The sequence below is a fragment of the Palaemon carinicauda genome, chromosome 24 (assembly GCF_036898095.1).
Source record: "Palaemon carinicauda isolate YSFRI2023 chromosome 24, ASM3689809v2, whole genome shotgun sequence".
NCBI lineage: Eukaryota > Metazoa > Arthropoda > Malacostraca > Decapoda > Palaemonidae > Palaemon > Palaemon carinicauda.
The window spans coordinates 6625418-6648656 of NC_090748.1; the positions used below are offsets into that span (position 1 = coordinate 6625418).

A 23239-nucleotide genomic window follows, 5' to 3' on the forward strand; every position below is an offset into this window, starting at 1 on the left:
AACCCGTATTTTAGCCTTGTAATGTGCCATCTTTCGTGCTGCTTTTCTTCCATTTTAAGCTTTGTGCTATACCTCCATTCCCACTTCCTTTCTCCCATTTTGAGTGTTGTCCTATACCTCTGTTCCCCCTTCCTTTCTCCCATTTTGAGCATTGTAATAAACCTCCATTCCCACTTCCTTTCTCCCATTACGAGCCTTTTAATAAACCCAAATTCCCACTTCCTTTCTCTCATTTTGAGCATTGTAATAAACCTCCATTCCCACTTCCTTTTTCCCATTTTGGGAATTTTAATTAACCTCTTTCCTTTCCCTCTTCCTTTCTTCCGTTTAGAGCTTGTACTATACCTCCATTCCTGAATCATTGTTTTTATTTAGAGCTTGTACTATACCTCCATTCCTGATTCATTGCTTTCGTTTAGAGCTTTTACTATGCCTCCATTCCATATTCGTTGTTTCCATTGTGAGCATTGCACTATACCTCTATTCCTCTATTCCTCTCTTCCATTATACTACTGTTCTCACTTCCTTTCTTCAATGTTGATTCTTGTACTATACTTCTGATTCTGCATCCTTTCTACCATTGATTCTTGTACTATACAGTACTTCTGATTCTGCGTCCTTTCTACCTTAAAGAGCCTTGTATTATACCTCTGTTCATGTTTCCTTCTTGTCTTTTGATCCTTGTACTGTGCATACTTGTTCCCACTTCCATTTTCATCTTTGTACTAAACCTCCAATCCTGCATAATTTAATACATCGAGTGTTGTACTATACTTCCGTCCTTGCTTTCTTTACTTCTATTTGGAGCCTTGTACTATACCTCCATTCCTGCTTCCCTTTTTTCCAATCTGCTGTCCTAGCTCTTCTAATTTATACTTAGTAACTTGAGTTTCTTCTACTTACTCCTTGGCCCTAAATGGCTTCCCCAGCCACTCTGTTGGGCTATACGGTCTAAACATTGTGAATGCAAATTTAGTTCAGAAATGTCAATTGCTGAAAACTCTTACTTAGATGAGATTAGAATTATAAATTTGCAATTAATAGCCCAGTGCTGGTGCCAGAGAGGTAATTTAGTGCCTAAGTGCAGCTAAAAGGAAACCCTGCAGTTACCTTATAGAATTTAAGATGTTGAACAGCCAGATGAAAGAGAGGAAGAGGCAATGTAGAAAAATAGGATATAAAAACAAGAGCAACCTTAATACCCACAATGTACAGCACTAATCCCCGTACTACTAGTGTTGTTATTGTGTTTTATGTCCATAAAATCTCAGAATGGTTTTCTGTAAACATTCAAGATTTCATGCTATATGGCACGTCTGTTCTAGTCTATGGATTGGATATAATTGGCTGTCAGCCCTAAAGATGTTAACAATTTTTCCATAAGCAGAAGAATATTTGCTTTGAGTTAATACCTTTAAAAATACTTGTATTTTAAATTGTTGGTAGTGATATAACAGATTTCGTTCCTGCAAATACTTAATTATAACTATACAACAGAAGCCAGTAAGAAATAATTAAATATTTTAGTACCGGGCACTTTGTGCATTTTAAATAACTAATTCAGGGTCCAGTATAAAGTGATCTACAGGTGAAGAGAAAAGTAAATTGGTTTATTGTACAGACTTGTGTGTATTAATATGCACGAAAGCGCTAGGTAATATAATATCTTATTTCCTACTGGCTTTTGCTATATATATTTAAAGAAAGCCCTGTCCACACGATCGAGCATGCCTGACGGGCAAACAGTGATACCAGACCACAATAGTTAGTAAGAATAAGGGTTAATGACGTCAGAAATGTAAAACCACAGACAAGGATCTGGCATCATACAGTGTTGCCAGATCCCTGCCTTTAGTTTTCTTGCTTCTGACTTCATCAACCATCATTTTCACTAACTATTGTGGCCTGGTATCACTGTTTGCCCGTCGGCCATGCTCGATCGTGTGGACAGGGCTTAAGACATGTGATTCTTGTGATAGAATGCATTATAAATGAAGATTGTCATGTATAAATTACGAAGAAATAAAATGCTCAAGTTAATTTATTCTTTTATTCAACAATTTTTGACACTTGGCATGTGCAAAGTATATATATATAAAAAAAATTTCAAGACAACTATAAAAAAAAAAATTAAAAGATTTTTAAGAGTTCTCCTTTATCAACGTTCACATGACAGTATTCTCCCCACCCGCCCCCCCCTCCCTTTCCAAGCACAGCAAGTGCCTTTTTTATCCACCAATAAAAAGAGCAGGGAGAGCCTATAAAGTAACCTCTTTTTAACTAGTAAAACCCACTTAAGTCCACTTAGGAGGGCTTGTTATTCATTTCTCAAATACGCAACTCAATCACTTAGGCTGATGGAATGAGAGTAGTATAAGAAGTTTTTTAAAAGTACTAATTCAAAATGTCTGGATTGTTGTTATGAGGAAGTTCATTTTGGAAGAAACTCAAATCCTATTATTTTTTCCTGTAAAATCTCTCCCAATTGTAATGATTATTTTGCCATTTTCTTTGGATTAAGTTACTCAAAGCCACTCGTATATTGCCTAAAACAAAAATTGGTTATACTTAGGAATTTCTGTATACAAGTAGGCTGTGCAGTAAAGTCTGACATTACAAGCACACTCGCTACAATGAAATAGGCTAAATTGAGACAAAAGAAAATGTTTAAAATCTTTTATTGTAGATGATTGAATGTCATACATCATACAGGTTTCCATAAAATCAGTTCCATTATACAGTTGATATATTACACAACAAAGTCAATGACAAGGGATAGTGTATCAAATTCCTGTTTTCTGTAAGCTGCAAGTGCCATAGAAAACTTACCTAAACTTTAAATAACATAGAAAACGTGACTATTTATCCTTCAGTAGGGGGTACTGAATGAAAAATACAAACGCTTCCTTGTCTTTGAAGTTCAGTACTTGATTGTGCGAATAAGTAGTGTTTTTATCATCAAATATAATAAAGAAAAGGAAATGGAAAGCCCACCAAGGCCCTCCCCAGTCCCACCTAGTAACTAAACACTTAAGCAAATATTTGTTTTATAACAAAGTTACTAGGCCCTTGAATGCCTTCCTTATCCTTTTCTTTTTAAATTACTTTATTAAAAATCTTACAAACAACATTACAGTGATTGTGAATTAAAGACGCCAAGAATACCATGCAAGTTTTGAAGGCCAATTCTGTAACATTTAAGTTATTACTTTAGACTAACGAGATCACTTACATTTATGCTAAGTTGAAAGGAGAAAATAACAGCAAGGCAAAAAATTCTTCATTTTACTTTTAGATGAGAATATATAATTTTTTTAGAATAGTAAATAGTTATTAAAAGAAATGAAAAAAATAAAACGTGGGTCACCATCGATCCAGTGTGCAAATTCAGTATTACGATTCATTACTCATGATACCTGGAGCACACTCAAAAGCAAACAAGATGCACAAATAACTGAGAAGCCTCTCGATTCCGTCCCATGCCATGTCCAAGATTGAGTCGGGTTAAAGCGAAGAGGCGTGTAAGAATACTGCCCTGACTACCACTTCTCCACCGTGTAAATAGCCAGATCGGACCGAAGTACGCATTCAGCTTACACACTGACTGCCAATCACTTTGGCTGCCTAATAAGTTTCAAATAGGAACCCCAGAGAAGGCGACATAAAGAGGCGAAATGAACAAGGAAATCTAACGCAATATAACAACTCACAAAAGATTACGATAATTTCTCCATTAATCACCCACCCATAAAATCTAATTGCAAGTTTGCAACCAGAACACTTGGATACTTATTTACCATAAAATTGGCATACGTTATGGATACTTCTCTCAATTCCACAATCCCAGAGAGAGAAACCAGTACTGTACCAAGAACATGCATATTAGGCCAACCCAAGGAAACTATATTGTACCTCATTAAATAAAATTCACATATGCTTATCAGCAGTTCGTAATCTGCCATGATTATCTGTAACCTAGTACCGTATGAGATACCAATTCTAACTATTCATAAATATTCTCTTCTGTGGTGTCATTTGATAAAATGGTACTGAAATAAGTCTCGGATTTTCCGTCATTTACGTTAAATACAATAAGTTTTACTAGGTCATAAGTCTTTAGCACCAAACCTAAAATCGCATTGTATTTTGATTACGAATTTTTGTCAATGTTTGGCGTTAGCCTTCAGAGACCATGCCTTGCCATTAAAATATGTAACGAATTAACAAGAAATGTCTATCTGATGTTTCCAGTAAACAAACGGCTCAGGGCCCAATCATAAGAAAAAACCTAAACTTAAATTATGACAAAATTATGCCAATAAATGTTTGAGTATAAATTTCATGAAGTAAATTATTATTTATCCTTAGTAGGCTACATCGGCTAACCACCACAATCCACGTAAATTATTCCATGAAATTGAAGTGTCTTAAATAAAATATTCTAAATATTGATTTAAGTACTTTAAGTGCTTTGAAAATTGTATTAGCAAAGACCTGCATTTATTACTTTTCGTTAAATTGTTTAATCGACTGCTTGCTTCAAGAACAAGTAAAATTATCTCTATACAATAACTATCTATAAAATTAAAAAAACGGAACTTTACAAGAATGTGAATGCGAAAAACTTCCAATTTGCTACGTTAATTTTCTTGATCCTGATAGGAGTATAGAAAGAGTTGATTTAAAATTAATGCTGTTGTTAGGAGTTGATAAAAAAAAAATTGCAATTGTGGAAGATTTCATTGCTAGAGAAACAAATTTGACTTTTCCAACTAAAGTAACTCGTTACAATAGGTCACTAAAGGTTTTGCTTTTAAATACAATTTTAATTTGTCAAAAACACACTAACCCATAAATTCCAGATTAATAATTATAACTGGGAAAATAAATAAGGATAAGTTTGTTGTGTGTAATAAGAATTCAATGCGTTGTGAAAATGTTTAAGCTTATTAAAATCCGAATTACTGTATAACGACGTCACACCTTACATATTTTAACTAACCTTTTTTATCATTAACAAAATTATACTTTAAGCAATGATTAGGGAAAAATCCCTTCGTGACTTTTAACCGATCATAAAAAAAAAAAAAGATTATAAGTGCTGGAAATCAGACTGAAAAATAATGGAATAATTACATTAAAAACTAGCAACTATTCCCCTATCAACAATGATTTTGAAGAGAATGAATACACTAAATTGAAAAAAAAATTGAAAATTAAAACCTTAGTATCCCATCACAGACCATATTAAAGTGCGTTACACCACATTGTCTTTTAATAACCGAAACCTAAAAGACCTGAGCGTTACAGCACAAAATCTTTCATTGAAATTAATTCAAATGCCATATTAAAGAAAACTACAGTCTCCTGTTTTCATAAATATACACAAATCAAAACTGTCCGCTAATTGCTTTCCTCACTAATCAGCACAAAACCCTAACATTACTCACTGGAAACTACCCATACTGATGTGCATGGAATAACCAGAACAATCCCCTGACATTGATTGCAAATGAGCAAAACTTTTGTAAATTTTGAATTTTTTTTTTTTTATAAAAACAAGTGTCAGACTAATATTTTCTGAGAGAGAGAGAGAGAGAGAGAGAGAGAGAGAGAGAGAGAGAGAGAGAGAGAGAGAGAGAGAGAGAGAGAGAGTATTTTAAATTGTTTACCTTTGTAAAATTGCTTTTAGTATTTTTTCAAGTTCATCCATCTACAGATGACATTTCGGCATAGCATTTTTTTACTATAAAAAAATTCTAAAATTTGTTTACCAAAGGGTGCACATGAACCAGTTTTCTTTAATGATTTCTTACTAGGACAAGTGAATTTCACTAATGCTTGCATATATTAGTATGACAAACATAACCTTACATTATTTTATCTTATTAGGATATTCAAATTAGAGTAATAAAAAGTCTTCATTAAATATGGTTAAACATTCAATAAGCTGGTCGAGTTTATGAATAATTCAAATGAAATGCAAGATCCTTAAATAAAAGCTGAAAATTTATATTAGCTTGATAACTGATGTAGGGGAAACAGAAAAGGCTTTAGAAACAAAGTACACTGTATCAAGAATTATTTTTAACGAGCCTATTCTTCGTGATGACATTGAAGCACGAGCAGTTTAGAACTAAAGTGGCCTCTTAAATTTTCATAATCAAAATTCTGCAATCAAAATTTTTTTGAGCATTATTAATGAGAAAATCTAATGGAACAAAAATTGAGGGACCATATAAATGTTTAAATATTTAGAATCTCGCAACCGATGGTTAATGCGATTAAGAATAAGTAATTTGGGATTAGGAAGAGAGCATTTTGTGATTAGAATTTTATTTTTCTAGATTATTAAGCAATTTCTAAATTCAGTAAACTAAACAGGTGGTATAACAAGACTAATCTATGCATGTACTTCATCACAGCCTACAATTGGAGTGAGAAATTTCCTCCAGAACAAGATGTATAAATTGTCAAGCACTGTAGCCAGTATATTCCAGCACATCAGACTAAAAAGCAAACCACTTTATTCATAGATGACAACATTTGAACATTACTAACTTTACCTTTGATAAAACAAAAACCCACAAAGCTTAATATCACTTAAAACTCAAAAACACCTCCCCCACAAGAAAACCTTTATCCATAAACTAGGTCTATTTCCTAAGCCTTAACAAATGCCCAGACAGCTTTCACCCAAAGATATTTGAAACTTATTACACAGCTCATCTTAAGATGATTGGTACGTTCTTTAAGTCCTTCTTTATTTCGAGGACAATAATGGTAGAAATGAGGGACTAAACGGTCATTTATGAATCCAGCTGGTTCCCTTTTCAGAGACTCCAGGCATCTCAAGAGTAATAAAAAGTATCCGAACAAGACTTCACAGTGACCCTCGTCAAATTACTTTAGGAATTGAAGTTATGGAGCTTTTTATTAACATTTAAACAAAATTTTCAGTAAGTTTTACTTTGAAATTAAATTTTCATTAAACTATAAAGTTAAATATCAATAATTTTCAAGTTCTAATTTTTAGAAATTGGAAAAATTATCAGCCTTGCAAGATTTACCAATATTTTACTTTGACTTTTCACCAAGCATAAGCATTTTATCAAAATTGCACAAAATCTAAATTAAAATATCAGGTATTCATCAACCAGTAATGAAAATTTCCCTAACTTTTAGCAATAATGATTGGTTTCACAGCTTCAAAAATTGCACACATTCTTGAGTATTTAAATCACAATAGTTATGCTTTATGTAAAATACACACTACTTACATACACTATCATAATAGATTTAATAATTTGTCATTGAAATGGCCGTGCAAATATATTCACCAAAACTGAATCATACAAAAACCTGTTGATTTGACATTTCAATCTCCTACAATTTTAAGATTTGTGAATTTAAAAACATTGAAAACAATTGCTTAAAACTTTTTAACTATCTTGTTGACCTTAAAAAAAAATCACTGAATGGGGCTTTTAAGCAACTTAACACAAAGTCCATGACTTGTCGATTAAGATAAATCCCTCTGTTAAAGAGTGAATTGTGTCAAATCCAAAATGATTCCCCAAGAGCAACCAGCATTTTGACAGTACAATATATCCGAAATAACACTAACTGCTATCAACTCTCATTACATCAACAAATAAGTGATTAAAGTTCTGTACATAAGAATTTCACAAACACCCTAAATGTACAAGAGGGTCGTCTAGTTAAAAGTGAGGTCTACTTTATGGGCCATCTTCACCCTTTCATGGTGAGGAGTCAAGTGGCAAATACTGATGCAAGGAGGGGAGGGGGGAAAGAGAAGACTACTCAGTCATATGAACGTTAAGTTTTTCATTTTTAACTTTTCCAAATTTTGGGAGAGTGTAATGTATTGAGAAACACTACTCTCTCATTCTACTATGTTGAACCTTTGAGGCGACAGCAAAAAGGGCTTTGTTGCTTTCTTCAGTGGGAGTAGAGACTTTTTCCACGATCTGTAAGTTAACAGCACCGAAATTGCCGTCTGCAGTTCCTTTTGATGACCTAGTAAATCAACTTAAGTCTCATTTCATAACGAAACCAAGTTATCATAGAGCATTATGTGATTTCCTACAGAGGAAGAAGAAAAGTAGTGAGTCAGTGAAGGAATATTATGCAGAACTTAAATTATTAGCTCAACAGTGTGAATTTAATAATGAGTTTGACCGAAGGTTGAAGGAACAGTTATTGGTTGGTATTGATAATGAAGTATATTTTAAGGTTTTATTAGCTGATCCTTTTGAGTTTAAATCCATCTCCTCTCGTGATTTACTTGCCAAGGTTACCAATTTAGAAACTGCCTATGTTACCGAGTGTAGTCCTACTTCAAGTTCTTTTACAGATAATAGGCCATCAGGTACCGTTAACAAGGTTAGGCATAAAGTAACTAGGCCTAGGCCTAATTCTAGTGCAGACTCTAAGGGGAGAGGTAAAAGTGATTATGGTAAAGCTCAAGGTAAATGCATTCATTGTGGGCGTGATAACCATTTAGCTAATAATTGTAAATTTAAGAATGCTAAATGTTATTACTGTGGCAAGGAAGGCCATGTGAGTACAGTGTGTTCCAATAAAAAGGTTAGAAATAAATCTAGGAATGTTAATACAGTGCATGATGTAGACGAGTCTACTAGTAAGCATATTCCTGTTAATGAAAATTTTCATGATTCTTATGATTTATTGAAACTTTTTGATTTTGATGTGAATTCTATTGACTTTGTCGATGATTATGAGGAACCATATAGAGAAATTTTAAGGTTAAATGGGTTTCCCCTAGAATTTGAATTAGACACTGGCAGTGGTGCATCCACTATTTCACGGCATGATGCTAATAAATTGAATTTAACACCATTACCAACAAGGAAACGCTTAGCTAATTATGATAAAGCGGAAATGCAGGTGTATGGTGAAATAAATTGTGATGTTTCTTTTAAAGGCCAAATGGTCAAGGGACAAAAGTTTTTTGTTGTAGATAATGATTTAAATTTAGCAGGCAGGTCTTTGATGAAGAAATTGAAATACCAGTGGGTACAAGTTGATAATGTGAGTGATGATAAATTTAAAGGTCCTCTTATTACCCCAAGTAGTGCATCTAGGCTTAAGCTTGATTGTGTAAAAATGTTCAATGAGTATCAGGTGGTGGAAGGATCACCCATTACAAATTATGAGTGTCAATTAATGTTAAAAGAAAATGCTGTGCCTAAGTATTTTAAAGCCAGATCTGTGCCTTATCATTATAAATGTAAAATTGAGAATAGTTTGAAAGAACTGGAAAGTAAAAATATAGTGAGCAAGGTCGAGCATGCAGGAGATTGGGCCAGTCCTATTGTTCCTGTAATGAAACCTAATGGTGAAATAAGGATTTGTGTAGATTTTAAGTATCTCAATACCCAAACAAGTGTTAATACCTTTCCATTACCGAGATTGGATGACATTTTAGCAAATGTAGGTTCTTGTCAGTATATTTCAAAATTGGATTTGAAAAATGCATATTTACAGGTATCTGTGAGTGAAAATTCTCAACAATATTTAATTATGAATACTCATTTGGGATTATATAAGTTCCACCGATTGCCTTTTGGGTTGTCATCAGCACCAGGTATATTTCAGAGGTTTATTTCTGAATTATTGGCAAATATTGAGGGTGTTCATGTATTTTTAGATGACATATTGATTGTCGGAGCTACCAAAGAGGAACATGACAGGAGAATATGTAAATTTGATTAATATTTTGGATAAGAATTCTTTTGATGTTACAATGGTAAAAGAATGTATAGAAAGAGACACTGTTTTATGCAGAGTAAGAGATTATGTAAGGAGGGGGTTCCCCAAGGAAAATGTGATGGAAAATTGTATGTTACCATTCTATAAATTGAGAAATGATCTTTCTTTGCATGATAATGTATTACTGTATAGGAATCGTATTTTGGTTCCTGAAATGTTGAGAAAGCGTGTTATGGAAATGCTTCATGAGGGCCACAAGGGTATTGTTGCCATGAAAGCCGAAGCAAGGTCTTTTGTATATTGGCCTAATATGGACCAAGATTTGGAACAAATAACTTCTAACTGTGCATTATGTATAACAAATCTCAAACATAAGGCCATTTCACCTTTATCTTGGCCGTCAGTAGATAGACCTTGGTCCCGCTTGCATGTAGATTGTGGGCCCATTGACAACATGCAATATTTGATTATTATTGATTCCTTTTCTAAATTTATTGATGTCTATGCTTGTAAGAATATAACTTCAGAGGATACCATACAATGTTTAAGGTCGTGTTTTGCTAATTATGGTATTCCTGACACAATTGTATCTGATAACGCAACTTGTTTTATGGCTAGGGAGACTCAGAATTTCTTTCAGAAAAATGGTGTTAGACATTGTTCAGGAGCACCATATAATCCAAGTACAAATGGGCTTGCAGAACGGGCTGTCCGAATATTCAAAACTAATTTCAAAAAGTTTGATTGTAAATTGCCTGTAAAAACCAGAATGGCAAAATTTTTGTATACTTATAGACGTACAGTACAGTCTTCCACTGGCTGCTCCCCAGCTGAATTATTATTTGGAAGGAAATTTAAGGGTCCACTAGATGTAATAATGCCTAAACAAGGAGATGAGTTTTACGTTCATGAGTCTAAATTCAGAGTTGGTGATGCAGTATATGCCAGGAATTTTGGTAAAGGACCAGAATGGGTAGAAGCTAAGATTATCAAAGTTCTGGGTGAAAGGAATTATTTAGTTTCTGTAGATGTTAATGGTATTTTGACTTGGAAGCGTCACTTATCACAGTTATTTGAGAGAAAAATGTATAATACTAGAGTAACTGATGAATCATCACTATTAAAAGATACAATGATTCCTTCTGTTCCTGTAGTTTCTTCTCCCAATAATGTACAAGGATTAGAAGAAACAAATAACCCTATTCAGACCTCAAGTAGGATTTGTAATCCCAATGTAGAAGTAGTAGGATCAGAGAACAGTAATTGTGATACTGGTACCATTGTAAGAAAATCTACCAGAGTAAGTAAAAAACCTAGGAGACTCATTGAACAAATTTAATTTTTTTGTGTGTTAACCTAAGGGGGGAGGAGTGTAATGTATTGAGAAACACTACTCTCTCATTCTACTATGTTGAACCTTTGAGTTGTTATTGTTGTTTCCCCCGCCATCCACGAACTGTGACGCCAGCAGAAGCATGGGTCTGTTTACTTGTATTTGATGTACCAGAATAAAGTATGGACTTACCAACCTGTCTTCTTGGAACCTAAGTACTAAAGGGACGAGGATGTAACAGAGAGGGAAGGATCAAGGAAGAGGAATTGAAGATCTGCAATTGGAGGTATGCATCAATGGGAAAAAACTTCTGCAGTATGAGTAAAAATTTGAGCAATTATTAATTTTAACTGAATCTGGGTCTAAAATACCAGATACTATAATTCAAGACATTACATGTAGCCCTTCGAGAGAAAGAGAACAGGAGAAAGGTTCCGAGATGGGAAAGAAATGCTGAAAATACCAACTATTTGATCTTTACGTAAGCTTCTGCTGGAAAATAAGCCAACCACCATAGATATTCAGTAATGGTCCAATTTATAATTGCAATGCAATCACCATCATATTTGCACTTTACAAACATTGCATCATCCATCCCATTTATCCATTATCATATCCAACCACTTATGGTCCCCCAAACAAACTGATGAACTTAACTAGGCTTATTAATAGGTTTGTCATATAATCAAGTTGCCACCTAACTGAACTCTACACTATCTTTTACAAATGATTAGCTGCTCATACACGCACATATGCTACCTGTTAAACTTTATGAAAATTCCATTACTTGAATTAATAGCTGGCTTTAGTGTCTCCCCTTTCAAACGATGTTTTCACAATTTTACTTATTTAAACTATCAAGCATTTAAAAAAAGTATTGTGCTATCTTTACATCCTTTTTGAAAGCAGTTATAAATCTAAACTACATAAAACTTTTTTGAATTGCAATCTTCATTAACCTCTCATCCTAATACCTTTTTATTCCTTCTCCAGTAGCATTCTCCTGAACAGTTTTATTTCAATAATTTCTATTAACCTTCCTGATAATTAAAGTTAATCTTAAATTTTCCTGGTCATTCTTCCAAGAACACATCTATCTATAGTTTCTTTCATTAACCTTTGGCAGTCATTCTGTCATCCCTACCTTGCTTTTAATGCTACATATTCCTTATTTCCTATCCTCACTGAGCTATTCTTCCCTGTTGGAGCCTTTGGCTTAATAGCATCTTTTCCAACTAGTTCCAAATGCTGCTATTTACTTTATACTGAGAGAGAGAGAGAGAGAGAGAGAGAGAGAGAGAGAGAGAGAGAGAGAGAGAGAGAGAGAGAGAGAGAGAGAGAGAGAGAGAGAGAGAGAGAGAGAGAGAATTTATACTTTGTGCCCAGGTGATACGTTTTTTATAGAATTATTGAAATTCAATTTTGAACATACAATGGAATAATATACTTTGCTGATAGATGCTAAAGGGGATTGTAGTTATTTTCATTTTACATAATTCAAAATAAGTTAAAAACTACAGTATGCTTTCATTCTTTCTAGAAAATTAAGTTTATAGTACATTCTTAACTAAAGAATTAAATACAAAGAGAAATTGTTGTAGCTTGATACTATCCTTTAATGCATTCAAAATATAACAGGAATTATTATACTATACTTAAAACAAAATGAATAAGATTCAAAGGGATCCAATTTATATTAATGCTATGCAAAATGCTATGAGCACAGTCAGCCTGATAATTTCTGTCAAGGAGAAATTTCACTCTTAAAGGAGAAATAAGGAAAATATAGGGCTACATGAAACCTGCAAATCTCTAAACTCAAAACTACAGAAGTTTAACATTAAACATTATACAGAAAAAATTTAACAAATCTGATTCTCAATTACAAAGCTTTTGGCAATGAATTTTCACTGTGCATAACAGTATTTTCACATTTAAAATTACTTAAAATGATTACCTTTCCAATTCATGAATTTATGGCTTTATAGTTTACTGTGTTCCACTTGAAATTAAAACAGACTATACAAGAAATGCATTAGCAATCCCTAATCAGTATTTCTTTTCAAGGCAAATGAGACTAACAGATTCTGACCAGTGTATAAGCAGAACCAACATTGATTCAAACTTTAACAGACTAAACTTTGGCAAATGGAAACTTATTTGCTTTTATAAGTTGGTATTTCCAAATTCAAACAAAATAACATTAACCCAAAGAGTGAAACTCACTAGCTCAATAAGATTCAGTTTGAAACATAGCAAGATACTAAAGCTTTCAGAACATTTTTCAATTACCTTAAAAAATGATTGATGTCTCCAATATAAGAACCAAAGAGAATTAGGGACCTATCTCTTATAATATCTTCCTTATAAATAAGCCCAAAAATTACCATTAATCCATGACATCAAGATCAAATTTGAAAGAAAGTAATTAACTGGTTTAGAACTGCAAAGATCTAACTTTGCTCCTTAAACCATCAAAGATAGTCTTTTCTGACAACTAAAAAATCATCCGGGTCTTACAGCTATGTTGTATTGACCCTTCATAATCAAAAAGAAAAAAAAAAAGCATCACGAGACTGAGGTTAGGATAAAAATTACCATTAGTGTTGCTAAACTGATCATGAAATGTTGTTCTTCAGACAAAGTTATGTAGGATAAAATCTGGCATAACTATCACTAAAGGGACAAATTTTATGAATGTCTTCATCATTCCATGTACTTCACTGGGATACATAACTAGACCCGATTAGATTTTATAAAATAAATTTTTTTTTTAAGTTTCCTAATCACTGTATTCAAGAAGTCTACTTCAAAACTAAATTCATAAACTTAGAATGCCTTGATCCTTTTGAAAAAAATTTCAAGAAAAATTTAAACATCTTTTATCACTTACGTTATCATCCAGCACTTGTAAATTCACAATCTTACTTATCTAAAACTAACCTAGACCATAAAACTTTGAACTGCCACAACTGGGATAAACAGTAGCACCCTTAAAAGTAAAGCAGACAGTAATAAACTGGAATTTAACATTTAATTATGAGAAACTCTTTGCCAAAAGCTCTGTACTTTATAAAATTATATAAAATTATTCTATGTTTATACACCAAGAGGAATGAGATTACGGAAGGTAATTTCACAATGGCACAAAAATTCTGAATGGGTACTCTAACCTTTGGAAGTAAATATAAAACCACATGCCCCTATTAAACTATAGTTTTAATCAAATATTTAACTTTTAGTCTTCCTACGAAAGTCAAATTAAAAACTGAAGAGCATGTTTAAAATAATTAAATAGAATTTAGCAAGACCAACCTTAAGGCATCAAACCGCTTCAAAGTTGCTTTAATTTTCAAAGCTATTCATTCTAGTATTACTTCCTAAAGCAAATTTATTTGCCAGTATCAAAGCACTAGTCTTATGATGACCCTATAAAAAGTAAATTCTAAAATGTTCCTTTATATGAAGTCCTTCCATTGAAGCAGATCAAGTCTTTCTCTTGCACTGAAGAAAAATGCCATTTCCTGGTGATTAATTTCCGGTTGTATATTTATCCAGTTCAAGTGGATAGAATTCAATCTGAAACAAGAATCAAAAGTTAGGAACCAAATAATTCACAATAAAAATATTTAACCATGCTTTGAACATAAACATCTTAGAAAAAAAAAAATTCAAAAGCTGTAAACCCAGAGCACTTGAAAAAACTGCTAAAAAAGAATCAAATTATGACGTCTTAACTCCAGGTATTTAAAATTTTGCTCAGGTTTTAAATTTTGATCACTGATTATTGTATCCAACCAATCATAAAACTTTGATACTGACAATCATTTAGTAAAAAAAAAATTTATAAATTAACATTTACTTTAACCAAATTTGTTACTGTACCTATTTTACCTGCCACCACTTATTTTAATATAACTGAATCATTCCAAATCCATACAGATTCACTTAAGTCTAAGATATACATATCCAAAAGTGTTTCGTGACTAACCAACAGTTAAGTGTAAAATTCCTTTATTACTGTGTATGTGAGCTATGAGTTAATTTTATTGAAAGTTTAGCATATGGCATATTACTATTTTGTGGAGTAGTCCATAACTTTAATCAGGTAGTACAAAAAAAAAAAATCACAAGGAATTTTAAAAAGTTCTTTTGATCAGACTTTTTACTATATGCTGTATCTCAAGCCTTACACCTACAAGATACCCATCAGCAAATGAGAATGCAAATATAATGGGCACTGCTACCAGCTAGCTATATACAATACAGTATATACATATACACGATACATATTTTTCCTAGTTTCCTTTCCTTACTGGGCTACCTTCTGTGTTGGAGCCCCTGGGCTTATGGCATTCTGCTTTTCCAACTAGGGTTGTAGCTTAGCATTTAATAGTAATTGAAAAATTCTATAGCCCACACCAAGTTATTAAGGAATTAATTATATATGCCAAAGTTTTGTGCTAGTATGTCGAGTCCTTTATTCCATAAGAAACCTCATACCTTTAATCATAACTAGATCCTTCAGGTGAACTTATGACCTGTTTTTTTTAATACTTTCTTTTCCACAGTTGCTAAGATATCTTAGGATTAGAATGTATTATAAATTGGGCAACATGACATAGGACTGATTGCAGCTATGGAGAATTCATGCAGTATTATAATTATTATTACTACTTGCTAAGCTACAACCCTAGGTGGAAAAGAAGGATGCTATAAGTCCATGGGCTACAACAGGGAAAATAGCCCAGTGAGGAAAGAAAATAAGCTACAAGAAGTTTGAGATTAATAAAAAGAATTTTAACAAAGGAAAACTATTTCTGGGCGAGGGACCTGTGTCACCCAGTGAAATGCTCCTTATAGCACCATTTTTAAGGTATAAATTCTGCTAAATATACCAGAGAAAAAGTTGCATGAAATGCCAGGAATTGTGTACCCTTAAGAGATCTCTAACCCAAGACAGTGGAAGGTCATGGTACAGAGGCTATGGCACTACCCAAGACTTAGAGAATAGTTTGATTCTGGTGTCCCCTAGAAGAGCTGCTTACCATAGCTAAAGTCTCTTCTACTCTTACCTAGAGGAACGTAGCCACTTAAAGTGCAGTACTTAACCCCTTAAGTGAAGAATTGTTTGTTAATCTGTGTTAGGCGTATGAAGAAAATAAGGAATAGGCCAGACTATTCTGTGCATGTGTTGAAGATGATGAAATGAGCCGTAATCAGAGGGAGATCCAATGGAGTAATGTATGGCAGTAGTATCTCAACAGTTGGCTGGTGTCTTGGCCAACCTACTACCTATAAGTAAAATATGAAGTTGAACAAGATAGTAGAAGCCTGAAATGAGGTACTGTATAGTAAAAAGGCTAAAAAGTTAATGCAGCTAGGGATTGATTGATTGATTTAAAGATTTCAGGCTTCCATGCAGCTAGGGAATGAAAGGACTAACACCCTATAACAAGTGGCTGCAGTACACTGCGTGAGGTGCACTGACATTGCTGCCCCCTCCCGGGGAAGATAACCTGGGGAGAATCTGAAAGATTAAATTCCAGCCATCATGCTTTTAAAAAAAATTAATCAAATTAAAAATTCAAGTAAAATGTAGGAAGTAACAATTATTTCAATAGCCTTTGCACTAAAACTTATTACAAATAGGATTATTACTGTTTAAAGAATTCAAAACTCCAATACTTAAATTTTTCAGTAAAACATCAGCACAGTGTCATGTGGCACTTCTTGACCTCATGTAAAACTATATCCAGGATTCTTGCTACAGCTTCTCAAAAATAACAGGACAAGTGGAACTCATATCTGGAAGTAAACAAAAAGGGATTTTGACGAAGGAAAAATCTATTTCTGGGGAGAGACCTGTGGCGCCCGGCGAAAAGTCCTTCTTATATACCTTTTCTGATAAAAACCTTCCAATTATACCAGAGAAAGATAAAAGCATGGAATGCTGAGGTTACAACCCTCGCGCGAGCACCTTTTGGGTGTCGTGTATAAAGCAAAGGCGCGTGAAATCCACTATTCACAGGTTGTCTTCCATTTAGTTAATTCCTTCGCCAAAGGGATGGGCCGATACAGAGGCCCTAGACACATCCCCATCGCCGCACCACCCACGCCACGACGCGAGCGCCATCTGAACAACATCCTTCTGTATTGACCATGATGGCTTGGAAAGGAAAGGGTGGGATCGTGTAAAATAAGGGGAAGGGTTTCGCCGGGCGCCACAGGTCTCTCCCCAGAAATAGATTTTTCCTTCGTCAAAATCCCTTTTCTGGGTCGAACCTGTGGCGCCGGGCGAAAATGTACCAGAGAATGCCTTCCAAGCCCAACAATAACTACTAATTTAATAAGGGGAGAGAAACAACACCATGTAAAGAAAATCATATATAATTCAGGTAAGTAGGCATAAAATATAAACTAGCCACAGGGCATAGTGAGAGTAAGGATAAACAAACATGATAACAAGGAAACCTCTGAGTATCAGAGGAAAACATGCAACAAAACTGACATGGCTAAGAATATCCCAACTTAATAACAAGGGAAAACAATAATAGTTACAATCATATTAACCTAATATGTAATACACTTAGGGCTAACGAACCACCAAGGAAGCGGCGTCGTGGTGCGAGTGGCGGGTAGGAGGGAGAAGAGAAGAGATGGATGAAAGGAAGAACAAAAGATCAATGGGGAGAGATAAGGCTCCCAGCTGCAACCGTTGGATATTTAAGAGCCTGTAAGTTCTTTAGATAGTGGCGTTTGAAGACCATAGGAGATTTCCAACCCGTGTACTTCTTAAGGTTATCAAAGTCCATATTCTGGAAATAGTTGATGGAGGTAGCTATCGATCGGATATCATGAGCATGGGGAAATGATCCCGGATTGGCTTGTTTAATGAAGTATAGGATCTGTTGCCTAATGCCACGTATGGAAATGGTACCTCCTTGTTCTCTGATAAACAAGGGGCCAGACGATTGGGTAGCAGTCCTGGCTAAAAAGGCCCTGAGAGTGGTGACCGGACATAGAGAAGTATCTTGGAGAAGAGGAATAATCTTCCAAGGGGACCACCTATTTTGGGGGTCCTCGTTCTTAGCTAGGAACGCCCTGTCTGGTGAAAGAAGTACCTCACCTGAAGGGAGGAAATCCATGTTCTCTGAGTTTCGTGAGAGAGCTGCTAGTTCTGAGATTCTGGAACCCGAGGCCAAAGCTGTTAGAAATAAAGTCTTCCTAAGAAGAGTGATATAAGAGCAGGATTCGTTGTCCGTGTCGGAGGCCAGTTTGAGGACATCATTTAGAGACCAAGAGACCTTTTGAGGACGGACCGAAGGTCGAAGCCTAGCACATGCTTTTGGAATAGATGAGAAATAAGACTCCGCCCGGTTAATGTTAAACCCAACCAGGAAGACTTTCCTCAGAGCTGACTTAATGGTGGTTATAGTGCTAGCTGCTAGGCCTTTGTCAAAAATGGACCTAAAGAAGGAGATGGCTAAATTAGGAGTCATAACTGAATGGTCTGAAGTCCTTAAGAAATCCGCTAGTTTCTTAACCGCCGAATCATATTGGCGAATCGTTGAGTCCCTTTTGTCTGATTCTATAAAGAGGACATTATCTGGGTCGATGTTTGCGTCCCTACGTGCCGCAAACTTCATGAAATCCACAAAGTTAGGGTTTTGGCTATCCTTGAGGAATCTGACACAGTCCGTGTTTGGACCACCTGGGTCAGTTTGGGGAATGGGATCCGGAAGGGACGGAGTTTCAACTCTAGGAGGAGAGGAAACCAACTGCTCTTTGGCCAGTGAGGTGCCACTAAAGCTACTACCCCGTTGAAGGAGCGGAGTTTGTGCAAGACTTTCAGTAGAAGATTCACTGGAGGGAATAAGAAGATCTTCTGCCAATGGTTCCAATCCAGGGTTAATGCGTCCTTGGCATAAGCCTGAGGGTCCAGGTTCGGTGTCACATAACACGGGAGTTTGTGATTGAGTCGGGTCGCGAATAGATCTACCTGGAGACCTGGAACCAGCCTGAGTATCCACCGGAAGGAGTGCATGTCCAGGGACCACTCCGATTCCAGTGGGCTCGTCCTGGATAATGCGTCTGCTATCACATTCTGGACTCCTGCTAGGTGAGTTGCTGACAGGAACCAGTCTTTGTCGGCTGCCAAGGTGAAGATAGTGACTAGGATCTGATTCAGGTTGGGTGATTTGGACCCCCCCCTGTTGAGGCAGTGGACTACGGCCGTGCTGTCTGAGACTACTCTGATGTGGGTCGACCTCGGAGGGGAGATTCTCTTCAGGGTCAAGAACACCGCCATGGCTTCGAGAACATTGATATGGAACTGTCTCATGGCGGGTGACCAAGAGCCCTGACACATCTGATGTTGGGAGTAACCCCCCCAACCACTCAGACGCGTCGGTATGAATTGTCACTTGTGGAGAGGGGAACTGTAGAGGAACCGACTTGGAGAGGTTCCTCCGATCGGACCATGGTTGTAGTCTCATTTTCAAGACAGAGGGGATCTTCGAGGTCTTGTCTCTTAAAGGTATTGTCGCCCTCTTTCTCCAAACTCGATTGATGTCTTTGAGTTTGGCTTTTAATAGGAGATCGGTCAGTGAGGCAAACTGGAGTAGGCCGAGGACTCGTTCTAAAGCTCTTCTGGACACCTGTTTGTGTTTGAGAAAGTTCCTGACCTTGGAAGCTATCTCCCTCACCTTCTTGGGAGGAAGGGAGAGCTTGTGCTTTGAGAGGTCCCAACGGATGCCTAACCATTCGAAGAGGCTTGATGGTTGTAGGCGGGACTTCCGGAGGTTGACTTGGAAGCCCAGTTTGGCGAGAAAATGGAGTACCTTCGACGTAGCTCTTTTGCATTCCTGGTGCGACTGGGCCCAAATGAGCCAATCGTCCAGATAGGCGACGATTTGTATCCCTTGGTGTGAGTTGCTCGAGCACCGTCTCCCCCAGTTTCGTGAATACCCTGGGGGCAATGCTGAGACCGAAGGGCATGACTTTGAATGCGAAGGCTCTCTTGCCGAGACGGAAGCCTAGATAAGGAGAGAAGTTTCGAGCTACTGGGACATGATAATAGGCGTCGGTAAGATCGATAGAGGTGGTGACGGCCCCACGGGGAAGTAAGGTCCGTACCTGAGAGATAGTCAGCATACGGAACTTGTCGCAAAGGATGTAAGAGTTGAGCTTCGACAAGTCCAGAACTACCCTCAACGCCGACGAGTCTTTCTTCGGGACTGTAAACAGGCGGCCTTGGAACTTCAGGGATCGAACCCGCTTGATTGCTCTCTTCTTGAGTAACTCCGCAGTGTACTCTTCCAGGATGGGAGTGGGTCTCTGGAAGAAGGTCACCGGTGGAGGAGGGGATCCCTGTGACCATTTCCAACCCAAGCCCCTTGATATTATGCTGCGAGCCCATGGACTGAAGGTCCAATGATCCCGGAATTGATAAAGTCTCCCTCCTACCGGCATCACATCATTGGGAGGGAGTGAACTTAGGGCCCCTCCCTCCACGGAAACCCCTTGCTCTGGGCCCGCCGCGTTGGCGGAACTGTCCTCTACCTCTGGAACTCCCTCTTTGGTATCCACGAAAGGAACCGGAGGGTTCGTAGGCAGGGTTGTATGCAGGTGAGAGCATCCAAGAGGGGTTGGGCTGTGTACCAGGGGGAGCAGCGAGGTAGACTACCTGCTGAGGAGGCGCCTGTTGTCGAGAAGTCGAGGCCGCGGAAGGCTGTGGGGACGAGGTACCCCGGGCCGCTTTGTAAGGACTAAACCTCAGCTTCTTCTTGAAGAATGTGTGTCTCTGGGGTTCGAACCTCTTTTTGGCTGAGAGACCCCACCTTACCTGCAAATTCTGGTTTGCCCTCGCTGCGTCCTGAAGAACCTTATCCACCTCGGTCTGAGGGAAGAGGGTCTTACCCCAGCAGGAGGAAGCTATCAGTCTGTTCGGCTCATGCCTGATGGTGGCCTCCGACAGAACGAACTTCCTGCAACTAACCCGTGCTGACCAGAAGTCATGGAGATCTATTTGGTAGGATAGCAGCTGGTTCTTTGTGGCGACTCTGAACAGCGTTTCCTCTGGGTAAAGAGATGCAAGGGACTCCATGGAGGTGATGGATTGGAGGGACCTAGCAAGTCTAGTACGGGTCTCGAACTCAAGTTTTGAGAAGACTCTCTATTAATCTGGGAAGCTTCTCAGAGAAAAGAGTAGAGGCACAGTCCGGGTCTAGTTTCCCCACCGTGAAGGTAGAGGCCGCAGCATCCCAGGCTGCCGAGGAACCCGGAATAAGCAAAGAGGTGGGGTCCGTCTCCTTGAGAGCCGGCATGGAAGAGCCTTCTTTGATGGCCTGTATAGTCAGCTCTGTGACTTTGTCTATGAGCGGCAAAGAGATGGAGGCCGCTGTCGTAAAAATAGTGTAGGAACCCTTGTGAGGGGTGAGCTTGGAGTTAATACACCCCCACTCTGATAGTGTTCTGGCCCAGATAGCCTGGGCCTGCTCTTTTGGAAATATGACCGTTTCCTTCGGTACCTTGTCCATACGGACCAATGCATGTTCCTTTAACCGTACAAAACCATTGAACGGGAATGCTAGGCCCGGGGGATAGAACTCCAGGTCCTCTAGAGGGCGGGTGCCCATGCCCTCCAGAGTTAGGGAGCCATCTACGAATGGAGCATGCAAAGCAAACCGCCAAGGATTGTTTTTATCGAAGGGCGGCAGCTTCGATGCGTCTGGGGCAGAAGGGGGAGGGAACTGAGTTCCGCCGCGGATCAGAGTAGCCATCATATCCTTAATCTCTGTTATTGCACCAGAGTGATGTTGAACTTGATCCCTGACCAATCTTTTGATCAGTTGGATGGGGAGGAGATCAGCCCAGGGTACCTGAAAGTCACCCGTTGGTTTTTTCTTGGATTTGGTAGACTTAGACTTCTTAGGAGTAGTGGTTTTACGAGGAGCAATATGAATATCAGGAGCTGTCGAGGGTCCGGGGACCGGTGACGTTGATACTGGCAAAGCTGAAGTCTTATAAGTTCGAAGTGGCTTCACCTTGGGTCGTACGGAGGCAGAGGGATCCCGAGGAGAAGCCTTAGAGTTATCAAAACCTAGAAAGGAAGAGGTAGAAGAGGGAGTAGGAGAGAAAAGGGTTTCCACCAACTCGGCACCACTTACCTGCTCGTCCCTGGGTTCTACGTCTATATCCAGACCAGCCATGTCCATCGGTACGAGGGTTTCGTCCTCCACGGAAATGGTAGCCCTGACTTCTTCAATTAAAGGGGCAGCAAGGTCAGGAGAGACTGCAGCAGTAGTCGAGCCTGGGAAGAGACGGGAGGCCATATCCCCATCGAGGAGATAGGGAGCGCCAGACGGGGCATTCCTGCCAAAGCCCGACACCCACGGCCGAAGAGTAGCCCTTGCTGACCGAAGAGAGACATCATCGGCCTGTAAGATTTGCAGTGATTAGTGATGGGGGAGGGGGTTTGCCCTCCTAAATATACTGTGTATATCATATTCATGTCTATATTAGTGTCTGCCAACGAGAAATAAGGAACAAAGGGAAAACCCACTTACATCATCATTCAGCAGAACTGACGACAACTCGTAACAGAACGAGCACAAATCCGGGAACCACACTGGGTATTGGGCCTGTCCCGGTTCCTGGATAAAGGGAATGGAGCAGTGAGCATGAGACCGGCAGAGGTCATGCCCAACGGGGTCGCTGAACGAGGCAGAGCAACCTTCAGCAGTACAACGGGCCTTCTGTAAAAGAAAGGAGACATGAGTCTGGTGATGCTTGAAACTCTGATAAGGGATAAAAACCTATTATTTTAGAGTTCTGGCACTCACTGAATTACCTAAGCACCCATATTGCATTGACCAAACAACTAACTATTAACTTTAAGTTGATACTGCCCCATACCATTGTTGGCACTTTAAAATTCAATTGTCTGTATATTTGTAATGCACCCAATGTCTGTTAATGACATAAGGATAATAAGCTTAAAGTAATCTGCCGACCTCCAAGGGTCGGGGAAGCAGTGACATGCCCTTAAAATAAATACAAACACCAGCCTTAGCTAAAGGCAAGGCAAATATAAGTGTGAAGTGTATGGGCGACCTCCGGTGAAGCCGGAGCTCCGGTGAGGCCGGA

General features: G+C 37.8%; 1 long non-coding RNA gene across 1 annotated transcript in view; it reads right to left on the bottom strand.

Annotated features, from left to right (window-relative positions):
• Nucleotides 1-13847: 13847 nt before the first annotated feature.
• The window catches only part of LOC137618057 (uncharacterized), a 28618-nt gene continuing 19226 nt past the window's right edge, over nt 13848-23239 (bottom strand). Inside the window, exon 2 of the long non-coding RNA XR_011039715.1 lies at nt 13848-16897. This is a non-coding gene — a long non-coding RNA (uncharacterized lncRNA). The remainder of the gene's footprint in view (nt 16898-23239) is intronic.